The 16,038-nt window shown below is 47.3% G+C and overlaps 1 long non-coding RNA gene across 1 annotated transcript; it reads left to right on the forward strand.

The window, feature by feature from the left end:
- Window positions 1–10,132: 10,132 nt before the first annotated feature.
- LOC122932609 lies at window positions 10,133–10,961 on the forward strand. Its single transcript, XR_006388321.1, has 4 exons — window positions 10,133–10,260; window positions 10,355–10,414; window positions 10,528–10,602; window positions 10,791–10,961. It is a non-coding gene; the product is annotated as an uncharacterized LOC122932609 (long non-coding RNA).
- Window positions 10,962–16,038: the final 5,077 nt, after the last annotated feature.

Consider the following 16,038-nt stretch of genomic DNA (forward strand, 5'->3'; position numbering starts at 1 on the left):
GCAAGGTGAGTTAGGGGTCACCACCTTTCCCTCTCCCTTGGGCAGGGCTTTCTCTGTTTTCCTCCCTGTGTGTGACGCCGGTCATTACATTATCTCTGGCCCTTATTTTGTGTAGGTAAAAAAAAAAAAAAAAAAAAAAAAAAAATTTTTTTTACCTACTTAGAATCCAGTATGGATCAAATTGCTGCTCTGTCCAAACAATTTCATGGCCTGTCTTTGGAGGTGTTAGGATTGAAGGCGTCGGTCCTCCAGCAACAGCAGCAATTACAACTGACCGCAAGCCCAGCGGTTGCTACTGGTAACCAGGTTGTTGCGGAACCCAAGGTCCCTCTCCCTGACAGATTTTCTGGGGGAAGGGACAAGTTTTTGACGTTCCGTGAGGCCTGTAAGTTATACTTTAAACTGCGCCCTTACTCCTCTGGTAATGAAGAGCAGCGGGTGGGTGTTGTTATTTCCCTGCTGCAGGGGGACCCGCAGTCCTGGGCGTTCTCTTTAGCTACTGATTCCCAGGCTCTTCGGTCAGTGGATGAGTTTTTCGGGGCCTTGGGTCTCATATATGACGACCCTGACCGAGTAGCACTGGCTGAATCAAGATTACGGAGACTCTTACAAGGAGAGCGGCCGGTAGAGGATTATTGCTCGGAATTCCGTAGGTGGGCTACGGATACCCAATGGAACGACCCGGCTCTCAGGAGTCAGTTCTGCTCTGGGTTATCCGAAAGGGTTAAGGATGCGCTTGCATTATATGAGACCCCCGTTTCCCTTGATGCGGTTATGTCCCTTTCTATCCGTATAGAGAGACGCCTTAGGGACAGGTTGAAAGAACCGGAGAAATTGGTAACCCCTCCCAAGCAGCAGTTAGTCTGTACGGACTTAGACGAGCCTATGCAGCTAGGAGGAACTACTCGTCAGGTCCGTCCTCCTGAGGCTCGCCGTAGGCGTGGGGTTTGTTTTTTTTGTGGGGAGAGGGGTCATTTCATTAATGTCTGTCCTTCTTTCCTCAGAAACAAAAGACCGTCGGAAAAACTACTAACCCCAGGCTGTGTGGAGGATGTCAGCCGGGGGGTATACGTCTCCTCCATACGTACATCGCAATTTGTGTTGCCAGCGGTTATTATTTTTGGTGATAAGACTGAGACTATTTCTTTCTTTCTAGACAGTGGAGCAGGGGTAAATTTGATAGATGCCAATTTTGCCCGCTCTTTGGGTTTGTCTCTCTGTACGTTACAGAGACCCATTCCCATATTCGCTATTGATTCTGCTCCCCTGTCTCAGAGAAACCTCACCCACATCGTTCATAATTTACACCTTCGGGTAGGGGACCACCATAACGAGATGCTTTCAGGTTATGTTCTGGAGGGGCTTCCCACTCCGGTGGTGCTGGGCCTTCCCTGGTTGGTAGCGCACAATCCAGTGGTGGATTGGCAGGCCAGGGAGATATTGGAGTGGAGTGAGCATTGCAGAGAAAATTGCTTAAATAGCAATTGCTTAGTCGCCTCCATAACTACCCTACCTACATTTATTTCGGATTTTGAGGATGTTTTTTCTGAAAAAGGTTGTCAGAAGTTACCACCTCATCGTCCTTATGATTGCCCGGTTAACCTTATTCCCGGCGCAAAATTACCCAAGACCAGGTTATATAATCTTTCGGGTCCAGAGAGACAAGCCATGAAAGATTATATCTCCGAGAGCTTGGCTAAGGGACACATCAGACCCTCTTCTTCACCCGTGGCTGCAGGGTTTTTCTTCGTTAAAAAGAAAGATGGGGGCCTGCGTCCTTGCTTAGATTTTCGCGAATTAAATCAGATAACCATCCGAGACCCATACCCTCTTCCTCTCATTCCTGACCTGTTTAATCAGATTGCGGGTGCTAGGTGGTTCTCCAAACTTGATCTTAGGGGGGCCTACAATCTGATTCGTATTAAGGAGGGGGATGAGTGGAAGACAGCGTTTAACACCCCTGAGGGGCATTATGAAAATCTAGTTATGCCTTTCGGTCTGACCAATGCTCCTGCCGTCTTTCAACATTTCGTTAATGACATTTTTAGTCATCTAATCGGCAGGTTTGTGGTAATATACCTAGATGATATTTTAATTTATTCGTCTGATCTGAAAACACATGAGGTGCATGTCAGACAAGTACTGCAGGTCCTACGGACGAATGAATTATATGCTAAGATTGAAAAATGTGTATTCGCCGTTCAGGAGATACAATTCCTGGGTTATTTTTTATCTGCGTCAGGTTTCCGTATGGATCCTAGGAAGGTCCAGGCAATTTTAGATTGGGATCTTCCTGAGAACCTCAAAGCACTACAACGGTTCTTGGGCTTCGCGAATTTCTATAGGAAATTCATTAAAGATTATTCACTTATTGTAAAACCGCTTACTGATATGACTAGGAAGGGGACTGATTTTTCTAAATGGTCTGACGCCGCTAAAGTAGCTTTTTCCTCTCTAAAAGAGAGGTTTACCTCAGCACCTGTACTAGTCCAACCTGATGTCTCCCAGCCTTTTATTGTTGAAGTCGATGCGTCAGAGGTGGGAGTGGGGGCTGTGCTGTCTCAGGGTCCGTCTCCTGGCAAATGGCGTCCTTGTGCTTTCTTTTCTAAAAAACTATCTGCAGCAGAAAAGAACTACGATATTGGCAATAGGGAACTATTAGCTATTAAACTTGCGTTTGAGGAGTGGCGTCACTTCTTAGAGGGGGCAGTCCACCCCGTCACTGTGATTACGGACCACAAAAATCTCCTGTACCTCGAATCAGCTAAGCGTCTCACCCCTAGACAGGCTAGGTGGTCGCTATTTTTTACCAGGTTTAACTTTGTGATTACCTATCGTCCTGGGGCAAAGAACACCAAGGCTGATGCACTATCTCGTTGTTTCCCTGGAGGGGGTACTGTGAGTGATCCGGTGCCCATTCTACAAAGAGGAGTGGTTGTCTCTGCGGTACACTCTGTTTTGGAGGGGAAGGTGCTAGAGGCCCAGGGGGACGCCCCGGTCTCTTGCCCCTCAGAGAAATTGTTTGTACCGTTGAACCTACGTTTCGAATTATTAAAGGAACATCATAATTCGGCACTTGCTGGGCACCCGGGTAGTAAAGCAACCTTGGAGCTATTGTCTCGTCGTTTTTGGTGGCCAAGGTTGCGTCAGGATGTATTAGATTTTGTGTCTTCTTGTTCTACCTGTGCGCGCGCAAAAGTTTCACATACACGTCCTGCAGGGTCTCTATTACCACTCGTCATTCCCAATAGACCGTGGACACATCTGTCAATGGATTTTATCACTGACTTACCTTTGTCTGCGGGTAAAACAGTTATTTTGGTAGTAGTGGACAGGTTTAGCAAAATGGTACACTTCATTGCGTTACCCGCACTACCTAATGCTAAGACTCTTGCTCAGGTATTCGTCAGTGAAATCGTGAAGCTTCACGGGGTCCCCTCCGATGTTGTTTCGGATCGGGGTACCCAGTTTATTTCTAAATTTTGGAAAGCTTTTTGTTCCCGTTTGGGGGTACACTTGTCCTTTTCCTCAGCTTTCCATCCTCAGTCGAATGGACAGACTGAGCGTACCAACCAAAACCTTGAGACATATCTAAGATGTTTTGTGTCTGAAAACCAAGAGTTGTGGTCATCATATTTACCGTTAGCTGAGTTTGCCATAAATAATCGTCGTCAGGAATCCACTGGCAAGTCACCATTTCTTGGTGCATATGGTTTTCATCCCCAATTCTGTACTTTCAAAGAGGGGGGGTCTTCTGGGGTTCCCGAAGAGGAACGTTTTTCGTCATCTCTTTCATCGGTATGGCAGAAGGTGCAAGCTAACTTGAAAAATATGGGAGGTAAATACAAATGCATGGCTGATAAGAGACGGTCGCCAGGTCCGGACCTAGGAGTGAATGACTATGTGTGGTTGTCTACTAGGAATATTAAATTGAAGGTTCCCTCTTGGAAACTGGGTCCTAGGTTTATTGGCCCTTACAAAATTGTAGCCATCATCAACCCCGTGGCTTTTCGCCTGGAGTTACCTCAGACTTTTAAAATTCATAATGTTTTTCATAAGTCGTTACTCAAAAAATATGTTCCACCTCTAGAACCATCACCGCTGCCACCCCCTCCTGTTGTCGTGGATGGTAATCTAGAATTTCAGATATCCAAAATTGTTAATTCTCGTCGGGTCCGCCGCTCTCTTCAATATCTGGTGCATTGGAGAGGTTACGGTCCCGAGGAAAGAATGTGGGTTCCTGCGTCTGAGGTAAACGCCGACAGGTTAGTTCGGGTTTTTCATGCCTCTCATCCTGAGAGACCTGGTCCTGAGTGTCCGGAGGCCCCTCGTAGAGAGGGGGGTACTGTCACGAGGGTATCGAGAACCACGCCTGACTCCGTTATACCCGGGGTCAGGAAGTCGCAGCGGTTGGCTGCACGCTCTATTTAAGATAGGGCTGTTTTCCTTATGGTAGCTTTCTGGGTTTGCTTTGCAAACCCTTTTGGCTCACTCAGGGATCCGTAGCTCCTTCTCCTCAGCTGTTCCTTGTCCAGCACTCCCAAACCTCCTTATATTCCTCTCTCACACTTCTCTGGTTGCCAGAGATAGAGCTTCCTGCCTGGACATCTATTCTGACCCACTGGAGCTGTGTTGCTGCGTTCTCGGATGGTTGTTTCAGAACGCTACCCTCCGGATCCCTGTTGGACCTTTGTGGACTGCTGTGGTCGCCCACCTGGGTGTTTGTGTTTGTTTGTATTTGTCTGTCCTCTCCCTGGTGTTTCCCTCTTAGTGCAGTGGTGCGGACTAGTGATCCCACCGGCCCGTTCACTATCTAGGGCTCATTTCAGGGAAAGCCAGGGTTTAGGCACGTGATCGCCGCACGGGTGAGGAACCCGTCTAGGGACGTCAGGGCAGTCAGGTGCCAGCCGCAAGGTGAGTTAGGGGTCACCACCTTTCCCTCTCCCTTGGGCAGGGCTTTCCCTGTTTTCCTCCCTGTGTGTGACGCCGGTCATTACATTTACGTTCCAGTTTGTTGCATTCCTATGGCAGACACTTGAATGGAGCTTAGCGCGCCCACGCTAGTTGATACTAGTCGTGACGTCAGTGGGCCGGCGGCCCGGCGGTAAACAGTGAGACACCCGGCGGTAAACAGTGAGACAGTTTCTTTATGTTCAATATAATACAACTGGATCTGTTTTGAATGGATGCAGTCGGTTGTTCTATTTAAACAGATGCGTTTTCCTACGGTTTAGAGATCGTCTGCCAGATCTCAAAACCGGAAAGGAAAACGCAGATGTGAAAGTAGCCTTTAAGGGACACTAAACCCAGACCCCAAACAAAAAAAGAACAACCAACAAAAACCTCACATAATCTCCTTCTGTGTCTTTGTTATTTGCTCTTGTTTCATAAGATATTACGATTGCAGACCATAGAAAATAAAATGAGCTGCAGTGTCAGAAACACAAATGACCAGGTGTGGCAGTATTTCCAATATAAAGTAACCATATTTTTCTAATTTTAAATAACCCCTTTAAAGTTTAAGGCCGGCGATGCACATAAGAAAGCTGTCTACTGAATGGTCGGTCCCAATCCCCTCATACACATTGCTGCTCATCAGAGCTAGCATGTTTTCCCAGCAGGAAGAGAGGGAGAAAGCGGTTTCTAGGTTATTCTCGCAGCGGTTTCTCTCTTTGAGAAAAATACGCTTGTGTGCATGAGCCCTTAAAGGGCATCTGTCAGCAGACTTGTACCTATGAAACTGTCTGGCCTGTTACATGTGTGCTTGGTAGATGGCTCTGCTCTCTCTGAAACTACTGTGCCCTCTCCACTTTGGAGGGTGCGTCAGTTGCAGAAAGAGCTAAGCCTTTAGGTGTAATGGTAACGCCCCTGATGCTCCAAGAGACAGATCTTTAATTACCTGCTAGAAATCCCATTAATCATGGTTCAGTTTAGACAATTGATCAGAGGGGTAGAGAAAGAGGTAAATTTGTCATTGAAGGGGTTATCCCAGGAATTAAAAAAAATGTTTACTCGCTTATGTCACGGCGGATGTGCACTCAGTGCAACCAGTCTCTAGGCGAGAGGCAGGGGAGGGGTCACCTCCTAGCTAATCCCTGACCTCTCTCCCTGCACTGCTCAGCCCACATTCAGACCTTGGTGGTAGGTATGATGTGTCCCCGTGCCTGGACTGAAACACCCTAGATTCCCTGAGATGGTGAAGAGGGGAAATAGGAGCAGCCTGCTCGCACAGAACCTGGATGGGAGAGATGACGCAAAAACAACCAAGACAGCAAACAACAAAACTTGAAACCACACTTATCTTTCTGAGCTGTAACAGACAACCTTCCTTCCTAGCTTCCAAGACCAAAGTGATTCCTATAATCCGCTCAGAGCACTGGGATGGAGTGCTATTTAAACTAATGACCCCCACCCAGTGCACCTGATGGGAGGCGGATCCAGCACGGCTCCAAAACAAAACACTAAACTCGTGCTGCTATTCTGGCCGACCTCCGCACATAGTCAGAGCAGGGCATGACAGTACCCCCCCTTCTACGGGTGACCTCCGGACACCCCGGACCAACCTTATCCAGATGGGACCTATGAAAAGCCCTCACCAGTCGCCTGGCATTGACATCCAGCGCCGGAACCCACATCCTCTCCTTAGGGCCGTATCCTCTCCAGTGCACCAGGTACTGAAGGGAACCCCAAAGAATTCTAGAGTCGAGAATCCTGGAGATCTCGAACTCCAAGTTTCCCTCGACTAGAACAGGTTGAGGAGGCAATGGCGATGGTTCCACCGGTTTCACGTATTTTTTTAGTAAAGACCTGTGGAACACATCATGGATCCTCCAAGTCTGCGGAAGATCCAGCCGAAACGCTACAGGATTGATCACCGCAGATATTTTATACGGACCAATAAATCTTGGACCCAGTTTCCAAGATGGCACTCTCAATTTGATATTTTTAGTGGACAACCACACCAGATCACCCATACACAGGTCTGGACCAGTCACATGTCTCTTGTCAGCCATTTGTTTATACCTCTCACCCATCTTCTCCAAATTCCCTTGGATCCTCCGCCAGATGGAGGGTAAGGCAGAAGAGAATCTCTCCTCCTCTGGCATCCCAGAAAAGGTACCAAACTGAGGATGAAAACCGTATGCGCCAAAAATGGCGACTTACCCGTGGACTCCTGCCTACGGTTATTCAACGCAAATTCTGCTAAGGACAAAAAAGAGGACCAGTCCTCCTGATTCTCAGCCACAAAGCACCTCAAGTAGGTCTCCAGGTTTTGATTTGTACGCTCCGTCTGACCATTCGACTGCGGATGAAAAGCCGAAGAGAATGAAAGTTGAATGCCAAGCCGAGAGCAGAACGCCCTCCAAAACCTGGAGACAAACTGCGTGCCCCTATCAGAGACCACATCCGAAGGAATACCATGCAATTTCACAATATTATCCACAAAAATCTGCGCAAGAGTCTTGGCATTAGGCAGACTAGTTAATGATGCAGAAACCAAAAAACAAAAAAATATATAGTGGCAATTCTGGAGGAGCTGCCAAACCCCTGACACTGTGGCGTGTCTTCTATTGGGGGAGCAGCCCGACCGCATGTGGACCGCAGTAATCGACTAACCCCAGCAAAATATGCATACAATGGAGGATGTCGGCGCGGTCCACATGCACCACAAGAGCAAACTACACAGAATGTAGCAATCATATGAAACACAGAGAGAGAATGCACCAAACAGATATAACACTGACTATGCTGGCAAGACATGAATAAAGGTTTTAAAAGCTGAGACTTTTGCCAATATATTCCAGTCATGGAGATATCGGAGCCCATCATGCACCACGTCACGGTTCTCAGCATGGCAAGGGGTCCTAACCGCTGCTCAGGCCCGTCGCTAACAGACAGGCAAAACAAGCATTTGCTTGGGGCTCCGAGCTGATTGGGGCCCCGAGCTGGCCCGCCCGGAGCCAAGCAGAGTAACTCAGAAGATCCATTCTAACCCCCAGGCGTTCCCATGGTGACAGGGACGCTTGCCTGGGGGTTAGAATCTACAGGGCCGCCCACGCCGCTCACACAGCATATTTTTTAACTAATCAGTAACTACTTTAACTTGTCTTTATAATCATTGCTCATTGCTGACTGAGCTCTTTACTTTGATTTGGCTATCTCTCTCTCTTACTTTGTCTTAGGCTCTTAGCTCCGGACTCCGGTAACAACAGCAGGCAGTGCGGGGGGCGGCGCTCACTCACTGTCACTGACGTCACGCGCCTGCTCCTCCCACTAGGCGGCGCAGGCACGTGACGTCAGTGAGTGAGCGCCGCCTGCACTCACTGCCTGCTGTTGTTAGTGTTACCGGAGCTAAGACACAGTAAGAAGAGTCAGAGACTAGTCAGAGTCGGATATTCAAATAATCCAAGTAAAGAGCTCAGCAATGAGCCTTGATTAAAGTTTAAGTAGTTACTGATTAGTTTATAAATATTATATACTGGAATACTGCCTGTGAGCGTCGGGGAGGGGGATCTGTGGATGGCACTGTAGGGGGATCTGTGGATGGCAGTGCCATCCACAGATCCCCCTACAGTGCCATCCACAGATCCCCCTCCCCTAAACAGTGCCATCCACACAGATCTCCCCCCTAAACAGTGCCATCCACAGATCCCCCTACAGTGCCATCCACAGATCCCCCCTCCCCTAAACAGCAGTGCCATCCACAGATCTCCCTACAGTGCCATCCACAGATCCCCCCTCCCCTAAACAGTGCCATCCACAGATCTCCCCCCTAAACAGTGCCATCCACAGATCCCCCCTCCCCTAAACAGTGCCATCCACAGATCTCCCCCCTAAACAGTGCCACCCACAGATCCCCCCTCCCCTAAACAGTGCCATCCACAGAACTCCCCCCTAAACAGTGCCATCCACAGATCCCCCCTAAACAGTGCCATCCACTGGATGATCATGGCACTGTTTAGGGGAGGGGGGATCTGTGGATGGCACTGTTTAGGGGGGGATCTGTGGATGGCACTGTTTAGGGGGGATCTGTGGATGGCACTGTTTAGGGGGGATCTGTGGATGGCACTGTTTAGGGGGGAGATCTGTGGATGGCACTGTTTAGGGGGGAGTTGTGGATGGCAGTGCCATCCAGAGATCCCCCTACAGTGCCATCCACAGATCCCCCCTCCCCTAAACAGTGCCATCCACACAGATCTCCCCCCTAAACAGTGCCATCCACAGATCCCTACAGTACCATCCACAGATCCCCCCTCCCCTAAACAGTGCCATCCACAGATCTCCCTACAGTGCCATCCACAGATCCCCCTTCCCCTAAACAGTGCCATCCACAGACCCCCCTTCCCCTAAACAGTGCCATCCACACAGATCTCCCTACAGTGCCATCCACAGATCCCCCTCCCCTAAACAGTGCCATCCACAGATCTCCCCCCTAAACAGTGCCATCCACAGATCCCCCCCTAAACAGTGCCATCCACTGGATCCCCCCTAAACAGTGCCATCCACAGATCCCCCCTCCCCTAAACAGTGCCATCATGATGATCATGGCACTGTTTAGGGGAGGGGGGATCTGTGGATGGCACTGTTTAGGGGGATCAGTGGATGGCACTGTTTAGGGGGGAGATCTGTGGATGGCACTGTTTAGGGGGGAGATCTGTGGATGGCACCGTTTAGGGGGGAGATCTGTGGATGGCACTGTTTAGGGGGGAGATCTGCGGATGGCACTGTTTAGGGGGGAGATCTGTGGATGGCACTGTTTAGGGGGATCAGTGGATGGCACTGTTTAGGGGGGAGATCTGTGGATGGCACTGTTTAGGGGGGAGATCTGTGGATGGCACTGTTTAGGGGGGAGATCTGCGGATGGCACTGTTTAGGGGGGAGATCTGTGGATGGCACTGTTTAGGGGGGAGATCTGTGGATGGCACACAGGGAAGGGGGGTGAGGAGAACACAGAGAGGGGGCCGCTGCAGAGCTCTAAGGGACGAAAGAGAGAGCTCTATAGGAAAGGGGGCAGGACAGGGAGCTCTTTCACACTACGCCGCCGCGCACACACACACATAATGCATCAGTAAAGTGACACTTTTATCCCTCCTCAAGGGGGCTCCTCTCTCAGCAGCCAGCCAACCACGTGATCTCGGCTGCCGGCAAAAAAAAAAACCTCCTCCGAGTCGGCAGTCATCATGAAGCGGAATTATGCTTGAGGAAGCCAGAAAAGAAAGAAGAGAAAGGAAGAGGAGGATAAGAAAAAACAAGATAGTGGTAAGTGATAAATTACCATTCACCATCTATTAAATTCACCATCTATTAATGATTTTTATTATAAAGTGTTACCATCTTTTCTTTCTCCCTCAAGGTGCTTTGCTTAAATTTCTCAGCCCTCAGGCTCTTCCTAAGGATACCTCCACTGATGAAGGTAGAGTGAATTTCTCTCACTGAGCTTAGCTGTTAATAGTGACCGCTTTCAATATGCTAACAGAAATGGTAAAACGTACCAATTTCAGATTTTTTTTCCAATTATTTTCCCAGCTACACCATCAACGTCATCCTCAACATCAACAGATGCATCACTTCTCAGTGCTGATGTCTCCTCTATAGCACAAGGTCAGAATTTTTTATATACAGTTTAATATACAGTAGTGCCTGTCAAATTTCTAGGTGTCTGACACAACTTGTACAGAATGCATCACTGAGTGTTTGACACCTAGAAATTAATGTTTTTATTAATATAATTCATCTGTTGTACAGTACAACAGATGAATTATATTAATAAAAACATTATTTTTCCCCAGCTACACCGTCAATAGCATCTCACACAGTGGAAGCCACTGCATCCAGAACAGAAATTGAGTCTGCACCACTTCCCAACACTGAGGTTACCTCTACAGCTCAAGGTACCACAAGCACTGTAATTATAGCTGATGACCCTGCGCAGTGGCCAGCAGTCCTGACTGATAGTTTGCGCTGTCAAATTGTTAAAAAAGGACCAGTGCAAGTCAAAAACATTGTATTCCAGGCTTTAAGAGGGACCACAAGTGAATTGTATGACCCGCACAATGGGAATTTTCTGGCACAAGTTGAACTGATGGCACAGTTCGATTCAGTTATGACTGAACACATAAGAAGGATACAAAACCAAGAGACAAGAGTGCATTACTTGAGTGGAACTATTCAAAATGAAATAATTGCACTAATTGGAAAAAAGGTACTGGAAGAGATTGTGAGAAGAGTACACCGAGTAAAGTATTACTCTGTTATTATGGATTGCACTCCTGATGTCAGTCATAAGGAACAGCTTTCCATTGTTCTGAGAATTGTTAATTGCGAACCATCTGTGTCCATTGCAGAACATTTCTTTGGATTTTTAGATGTTGAAGAAACAACTGGTAAGGGCCTGACTGAAGTCCTACTTGACCACCTGCAGAAACAGAGCCTGAGTCTTTCTGACTGCCGTGGTCAGTCTTATGACAATGGCAGCAATATGATGGGCCATAAACAGGGTGTTCAGGCAAGAATTTTGCAATTGAACAGCAAAGCATTTTGCATTCCATGCAGCAGTCATACACTTAACCTGGTTGTGGCAGATGCTGCCAAGTCCTCAGTGCTGTCCATCTCCATCTTTGGTGTGTTGCAAAGACTCTATAACTTATTCAGTTCCTCTGTGCAACGCTGGGCAGTTCTAAAGGAACATGTAAAGCAGCTCACTTTAAAACCTTTGTCAACAACAAGATGGGAAGCTCGAATTGACTGCGTGAAGGTGGTGCGATACCAGTTACCAGAGATCCTGGATGCATTGTCTGCACTCCAGATGTTTGCTATAGAGAAGGGGGACTCAGAGACCATGTCCAGTGCTAAAAGCTTACATGGTGAGATGAAGACCTGGTCTTTTCTGCTTTGCACAATGACCTGGTACAATGTTTTGTACCAGATCAATCATGTCAGCAAGCTGCTACAAAGTCCAAATGTTTCAATGGAAACACTTAGATCAGAAACAGAAGGAGTAAAATACTACCTTGAAAACTTCAGGGAAAAAGGGATTGCCTCCTGTCAAACTGATGCAAAGGAGATTGCAGAAAATCTGGATATGGAAATGACCCTTCCTGAGAAAAGGCAGCGTAAAAAGAAAAGACAGTCTCTATATGAAGGTACAGAGGACACTCAGTCTACTCCAGATGAGACTTTCAGAAGAGACTTCTTTCTGCCCATGGTTGACACAGCCCTCAGAAGCCTAAGTGACAGGTTTTCAAGATTAAAGGGTGTTTATGACCTTTATGACTTTCTGTTCTCAAAGGACAACATGAAGCAGACAATAAATAATGGAAAGCTTCATGAACGATGCAAAAAATTGGAACAAACCCTCCATGACATTGATGCTGATGACTTGGCACTTGAGATCAATTCATCTCTCTACACATTTCCAGACCATGTAGCCACTTCCCCATTTGACATGCTTAATTACATATACAGTGAGAAGCTACTGGATTTGTACAGTAATTTAAGCATTGCTTTGCGTCTACTCCTGACTCTCCCTGTGTCAGTGGCCTCTGGTGAGAGGAGCTTTTCAGCTTTGAAGCTGATTACATGAGGTCCACCAAGGGCCAAGAAAGGCTCACAGGACTGGCACTTACATCAATTGAGCGTGATGTTCCCCAGTCTTTGGACATGGAGGACATTGTGATTGCCTTTGCAGAAAACAAGGTTCGCAAACAGCAGTTTTAGATCGTTTGCACATGTTTCTAAGAACTGAAAAATGTTAATGTGTGTGTTTTAAGTATGTTGGATTTAGTTATTGTGCACTTTTTTTAATGTATATTGGATTGTATGGTACAGTGGTGTTTTTTGCAAATGTTCATTTGTTGAAAATGTTCAAATTTAAATTAAATGCAACAGCAGTATTTGCACTGTAAACCTCCTTTTTTATTTATATAAAGTGTGGGTGAACTTAAACTGTATGGCTATACTGTGGTTCCTGTAAGCTTTGCGTGCGTAAGGTGGGGAGGGTGTGGAGGGGGGGCCTCCATGTCTATTTTGCTTGGGGCCCCCAAATTCCTTCAAATGGCCCTGCCGCTGCTCTAACTGTGGTGTGAACACGGTCTGAAGGTGATGTAATTCAGCTCGCAGCCAAGCTCCCCACAAATGCCCAGCATGAATACTGCGGTTGTACAATGTGAATGAAGCCAGGCCGCGAGCCACACCCACACCAGACCATGTGATGGAGGTTACCAGGTGCAAAAGAGTGTTAGAATGCCAAGTAAAGGCAAACGCACTCAAATCTAACAAGGCAGAAACCAAAAAACAAAAAAATATATAGTGGCAATTCTGGAGGAGCTGCCAAACCCCTGACACTGTGGCGTGTCTTCTATTGGGGGAGCAGCCCGACCGCATGTGGACCGCAGTAATCGACTAACCCCAGCAAAATATGCATACAATGGAGGATGTCGGCGCGGTCCACATGCACCACAAGAGCAAACTACACAGAATGTAGCAATCATATGAAACACACAGAGAGAATGCACCAAACAGATATAACACTGACTATGCTGGCAAGACATAAATGAAGGTATTAAAAGCTGAGACTTTTGCCAATATATTCCAGTCATGGAGATATCGGAGCCCATCATGCACCACGTCACGGTTCTCAGCATGGCAAGGGGTCCTAACCGCTGCTCTAACTGTGGTGTGAACACGGTCTGAAGGTGATGTAATTCAGACTAGTTAATGATATAAAGTGAGCCATTTTACTGAAACGGTCAACTACCACCAAAATCACTGTTCACCCAGAGGAACTCGGCAGATCCGTAATAAAGTCCATAGACAAGTGGGTCCAAGGACGAGACGGAATAGACAATGGAAGAAGTGAACCAGCCGATCGAGTATGAGCAACCTTTGACCGAGCGCAGGTTTCACAAGCTGTCACGTAATTCTCAATGCTCTTACGTAACCCTGGCCAGCAGAACCTCCGGGACACCAGATCACAGGTGGACTTACCACCAGGATGTCCAGCAAGGACAGTATCGTGATGTTCCTTGAACACTTTGTATCGCAGGCTTTCAGGAACAAACAACCTCCCTGGGGGACAAGAACCAGGAGCCCCCTCCTAGGCTCCCAACACCTCCATCTCCAATTCAGGGTACAGAGCAGAAACCACCACCCCATCTGCTAAAATCGGCGCAGGATCCTCCAAATCACCTCCCCCAGGAAAGCTGCCAGACAAGGCATCTGCCATGACGTTCTTAACCCCTGGGCGAAAGGTAACCACAAAATTGAACCTGGTAAAAAAACAGTGACCATCTGGCCTGCCTAGGGTTCAGATGCTTGGCAGATTGCAGGTAAGCCAAATTCTTATGGTCTGTATATACCGTAACGGGGTGGGGTGGGACCCCCCCTTCAACCAGTGACGCCATTCCTCAAAGGCCAACTTGATAGCCAACAACTCTCTATCTCCAACATCAGAATTCCTCTCGACGACCGAGAGCTTCTTGGAGAAAAAGGCACACGGGACCCACTTGCCAGGGGATGAACCCTGTGACAGCACCGCTCCAACCCCCACCTCTGATGCATCAACCTCCACTACGAATGGCTGAGACACATCCAGCTGCACCAGAATGGGAGCAGTCGCAAAACGCTCCTTAATAGCCGAAAAGGCCTGCAATGCCTCATCCGACCAGACAGAGACGTTGGCGCCATTTTTGGTCATATCAGTGAGAGGTTTTACTATGGTAGAATAGTTCGAAATACATTTTCTATAATAATTTGTAAACCCCAAGAACCGCATCAAAGCTTTCTGATTCTCTGGTCGATCCCATTCCAGAACCGCCCGGACCTTTTCGGGGTCCATACGAAAACCAGAATCAGAAAGCAGATATCCCAAGAACGGAAGCTCTTGCACCGCAAACAAACATTTCTCCAATTTGGCATATCATTTATTCTCCCGAAGGATCGTCAAAACCTGTCTCACATGATCCTGATGGGTCTTCAGATCAGGAGAATAAATTAAAATGTCATCCAGGTAAACTACTACGAACCTCCCCACCAAATGATGAAAAATGTCATTGACGAATCGCTGAAATACTGCTGGCACGTTCGTCAACCCAAAAGGCATAACCAGGTTCTCAAAATGACCCTCGTGCGTATTGAAGGCCGTTTTCCACTCATCCCCCTCCTTGATTCTGATCAGATTGTAGGCCCCTCTCAAATCCAACTTGGAGAACACCTTGGCTCCAACAATCTGATCAAAAAGATCAGAGATCAAAGGCAGGGAATATGGATCCCGGACAGTAATACGGTTCAATTCCCGGAAATCCAAACACGGTCTCAGTGATCCATCCTTTTTCTTTACAAAGAACAAACCTACTGCCACTGGAGACTTAGATGGTCTAATATGACCTTTTGCCAAACTCTCGGCGATATACTTTCGCATGACCTCTCTTTCGGGTTGAGAGAGGTTGTAAAGCCGAGACTTTGGCAACTTAGCCCCCGGAATGAGATTAACCGGACAATCATAGTCTCGATGAGCGGGCAATTCCTGAGCCCCACCCTCCGAAAAGACATTCGCAAAATCTGAGAGATACTGAGGTAAAGCCGTAATGGACACACCAGAGATAGATGTGCCAAGACAATTATCCGAACAAAACTCACTCCAACCAATGATTTGTCTCGCTTGCCAGTCTATGATTGGGTTATGTTTAGTCAACCATGGCAACCCCAAAACTATAGGAGCTGGCAAATCCTTCATGATAAAACAAGAAATAATCTGAACATGTGAATCACCCACCCTTAAGTGAATACCATGAACAATGTGAGTAAGGCTCCTTTGAGAAAGAGGGGAAGAATCAATTGCAAAAACACGAATCTCATTCTCTAAAGTGCAAGTACTTAGTCCTAGATTTTGAAGGAAAAGAAAGTCAATTAGGTTTACCCCAGCACCACAATCAAGGAATACTTCAACAAAAAAAATTCTTGACTCTAGCGCCACCATAGCTGGAAGGAGAAAACGGGAACTGCAGGGAGCTTGCATACCTGCCTGCTCCACCACACCAT

Source organism: Bufo gargarizans, chromosome 1 (assembly GCF_014858855.1).
Source record: "Bufo gargarizans isolate SCDJY-AF-19 chromosome 1, ASM1485885v1, whole genome shotgun sequence".
Lineage (NCBI taxonomy): Eukaryota > Metazoa > Chordata > Amphibia > Anura > Bufonidae > Bufo > Bufo gargarizans.